This window comes from Rhinopithecus bieti, unplaced genomic scaffold (genome assembly GCF_001698545.2).
Source record: "Rhinopithecus bieti isolate Rb0 unplaced genomic scaffold, ASM169854v2 scaffold_62938, whole genome shotgun sequence".
Classification (NCBI taxonomy): domain Eukaryota; kingdom Metazoa; phylum Chordata; class Mammalia; order Primates; family Cercopithecidae; genus Rhinopithecus; species Rhinopithecus bieti.
This window is the reverse complement of record NW_016823682.1, coordinates 9,394-13,482: the sequence shown is the minus strand read 5'-3', so window position 1 is coordinate 13,482 and position 4,089 is coordinate 9,394. Positions and strand designations below refer to the sequence as shown.

The following is a 4,089-nucleotide window of genomic DNA, read 5'->3' as shown; positions in this document are numbered from 1 at the left end:
TTCATAATTATTTTTACTAATGGTAAATGAAAACATGCCATGTTAAATTTGGTTTCCTTCCACGGATGTTAGCGTGGATGTCTGGATTTTAAAAAGTAGGTTATTAAACTGACCATAAAGCCTCAGTTTTAAATTCAACATGGTGTGGTGGAAAGAACATTCAACCTTAAGCAAATCCTCTAACTTTTCTGGACCATAGTTTTCTAATTTTTTCTTTTTTTTTCCAGGTTAAGTAATAAAAATTTATTGGGAGTTCCTGGGTTGGTGATTATCTCCTCCCAGTCTTGAGGGAGGGAACAACACTGTAGGAAATCACTGAGAAGTCACACAACGACCCAACAGCCCCAGTTAACACAGGGAGGAGGAAAGTAATTCCCCAGAAAAGGGGCTGGTCTTCAGTCTTCCTTAATCCAAGAGGGGTTCAGGGGATCGGTGTGGGGGACCATCGCATGATACTGGGGCGGGGTAGGGCTGTGCTGGACCCCTGGCTGGCTCCTCAAAAACTGGAGAAGCAGATCCACTTCCTCTGGGGGTGGAGTTCTTGGTGACTAGGCTCATTTCTTACCCTTGATGAGGCTGTCACTTCCTCTGGTGAAATTTTCATCCTGTAGGTTCAGCACGAGGTTGTCAGCCGTGAGATAAATACGGTTCTGTGACGTAGCGATCGTCTTGGAGATACTCTGGGTTGCTCGGATCTTGCGAAGTTTGATGTAGCCAGGGTTCTTGCTCAGTGCTTCTCCAAGCATCTTGGCAGCCTTGGCCTCACCCTCGGCCTGCACAGTCTTCTGCTGCTATTCCTGCTTCGCTTCTTCTACCAAGAATTGGGCCCGCTGGGCCTCCTGCTGGGTCACTTGTTTGGCTTCTACAGCAGCTGTGTACTCTCGGCTAACGCTCAGCTCTGTGATGGCTACATCATCCAGGATGAAGCTGAAGTCCTTGGCCCTCTCTGTCAGCTCCCAGCGGATCAACAGGGATACCTGGGCCTGTTGGGTGATCAGCTGTGAGGCATTGAACTTGGCCACCACACTCTTGAGCACCTCATTGACAATGGACGGTAGCACTCGTTCCTCGTAGTCCAGCCATAGGCACTGGTACATGCTAGGAAGCTCTTGAGCACTGGAGTCGAGACAGCACTCTCAGGGAGATATTCACCATTTGTAGGTTTTTGGAGCCTGCAGGGGAGGAGATTTTTCGAGGTCTGGCCCGAATATCATAGATAATGGGGTACTGGAACCAGGGGATCCTGAAGTGAAGGCCCTCGTCCAGGATAGTGTCCTGCTGCACTCCACCTATCCGATTGAAGAAGATGGCTCTATGCCCGCCTTCCACAGTGAACACGGATTCACGGACACCGTAGGCCACAGCGCCGGCCACCAGCAACAGCTTCAGCGCCGTACCCATGCCCCGGGACCCCTCAGACAGCCGTCCCGCCAAGTCCTTCAAGTTCTGGACCATGCCTGATCTTGAGGCCGGCAGCACCGGAGGCCAGAAGGGGGTGCTGGCCCGCTTCTACCCTGCTCCAGCTTAGCTACTGCCTCTAATTTTTTCAAACAGAGTAGAAACATCTCCCCAACATCCCCCAGGGATGTTATAAGGAACAAATGAGAGAAAACGAAAATACATTTTATAAATTAGAAATTCTATTTAAGTGTAACATTATTTACACCATAACATTTTAAATTGAAAAAAAGTATTTTAGTTGAAGAAGTCTGTGACACAGAAAGGTTAAAGAATTTAACAAAATAACTCAGCTAGTAAGTTGGAGAGCCAGGACTAGAACCCAACTTATTTGATACTTATGCTAACGCTCTAAGAATCCAGAGTTTCATGTAAGATAATGGCCTCCAGTTCCATTCATGTTGCTGCATAAAACATTATTTTATGCTTTTTAATGGCTGAATAGTATTCCATTGTGTGCATCAACTATTTTCTTTATCCATTCATTTATTGATGGACATTTAGGTTGATTCTACATCTGGGCTATTGTGAATAGTGCTGTGATGAACATACACATAAAGATATCTTCTTGACATAATGATTTTTTTTTAACTTTTATTTTAGGATCGGGGTACATGTGCAGGTTTGTTTTATGGATAAATTACATGTTATGGGAGTTTGGTGCACAGATAATTTTGTCACCCAGGGAATAAACATAGTACTGATAGGTAGTATTTTCATCCTTACCCTCCACCCTCAAGTAAGCCCCAGTGTCTGTTNAAGGGTTCAGGGGATCGGTGTGGGGACCATCGCATGATACTGGGGCGGGGTAGGGCTGTGCTGGACCCCTGGCTAGCTACTCAAAACTGGAGAAGCAGATCCACTTCCTCTGGGGATGGAGTTCTTGGTGACTAGGCTCATTTCTTACCCTTGATGAGGCTGTCACTTCCTCTGGTGAAATTTTCATCCTGTAGGTTCAGCACGAGGTTGTCAGCCGTGAGATAAATACGGTTCTGTGACGTAGCGATCGTCTTGGAGATACTCTGGGTTGCTCGGATCTTGCGAAGTTTGATGTAGCCAGGGTTCTTGCTCAGTGCTTCTCCAAGCATCTTGGCAGCCTTGGCCTCACCCTCGGCCTGCACAGTCTTCTGCTGCTATTCCTGCTTCGCTTCTTCTACCAAGAATTGGGCCCGCTGGGCCTCCTGCTGGGTCACTTGTTTGGCTTCTACAGCAGCTGTGTACTCTCGGCTAACGCTCAGCTCTGTGATGGCTACATCATCCAGGATGAAGCTGAAGTCCTTGGCCCTCTCTGTCAGCTCCCAGCGGATCAACAGGGATACCTGGGCCTGTTGGGTGATCAGCTGTGAGGCATTGAACTTGGCCACCACACTCTTGAGCACCTCATTGACAATGGACGGTAGCACTCGTTCCTCGTAGTCCAGCCATAGGCACTGGTACATGCTAGGAAGCTCTTGAGCACTGGAGTCGAGACAGCACTCTCAGGGAGATATTCACCATTTGTAGGTTTTGGAGCCTGCAGGGGAGGAGATTTTCGAGGTCTGGCCCGAATATCATAGATAATGGGGTACTGGAACCAGGGGATCCTGAAGTGAAGGCCCTCGTCCAGGATAGTGTCCTGCTGCACTCCACCTATCCGATTGAAGAAGATGGCTCTATGCCCGCCTTCCACAGTGAACACGGATTCACGGACACCGTAGGCCACAGCGCCGGCCACCAGCAACAGCTTCAGCGCCGTACCCATGCCCCGGGACCCCTCAGACAGCCGTCCCGCCAAGTCCTTCAAGTTCTGGACCATGCCTGATCTTGAGGCCGGCAGCACCGGAGGCCAGAAGGGGTGCTGGCCCGCTTCTACCCTGCTCCAGCTTAGCTACTGCCTCTAATTTTTTCAAACAGAGTAGAAACATCTCCCCAACATCCCCAGGGATGTTATAAGGAACAAATGAGAGAAAACGAAAATACATTTTATAAATTAGAAATTCTATTTAAGTGTAACATTATTTACACCATAACATTTTAAATTGAAAAAAAGTATTTTAGTTGAAGAAGTCTGTGACACAGAAAGGTTAAAGAATTTAACAAAATAACTCAGCTAGTAAGTTGGAGAGCCAGGACTAGAACCCAACTTATTTGATACTTATGCTAACGCTCTAAGAATCCAGAGTTTCATGTAAGATAATGGCCTCCAGTTCCATTCATGTTGCTGCATAAAACATTATTTTATGCTTTTAATGGCTGAATAGTATTCCATTGTGTGCATCAACTATTTTCTTTATCCATTCATTTATTGATGGACATTTAGGTTGATTCTACATCTGGGCTATTGTGAATAGTGCTGTGATGAACATACACATAAAGATATCTTCTTGACATAATGATTTTTTTTTAACTTTTATTTTAGGATCGGGGTACATGTGCAGGTTTGTTTTATGGATAAATTACATGTTATGGGAGTTTGGTGCACAGATAATTTTGTCACCCAGGGAATAAACATAGTACTGATAGGTAGTATTTTCATCCTTACCCTCCACCCTCAAGTAAGCCCCAGTGTCTGTTGATCCCTTCTTTGTATCTGTATATACTCAATGTTTCACTCCCACTTATAAGTGACAACATGTGGTCTTTCATCTTCTG

General features: G+C 46.1%; 2 pseudogenes across 2 annotated transcripts; both read right to left on the bottom strand.

Moving 5' to 3' along the window:
• Positions 1-230: 230 nt before the first annotated feature.
• LOC108521758 (prohibitin-2 pseudogene) lies at positions 231-1,455 on the bottom strand (annotated as a pseudogene). The gene has a single exon (XR_001883273.1). The product of XR_001883273.1 is annotated as a prohibitin-2 pseudogene (transcript).
• Positions 1,456-2,294: 839 nt separating this feature from the next.
• Positions 2,295-3,253, bottom strand: LOC108521759 (prohibitin-2 pseudogene; annotated as a pseudogene). The gene has a single exon (XR_001883274.1). The product of XR_001883274.1 is annotated as a prohibitin-2 pseudogene (transcript).
• Positions 3,254-4,089: the final 836 nt, after the last annotated feature.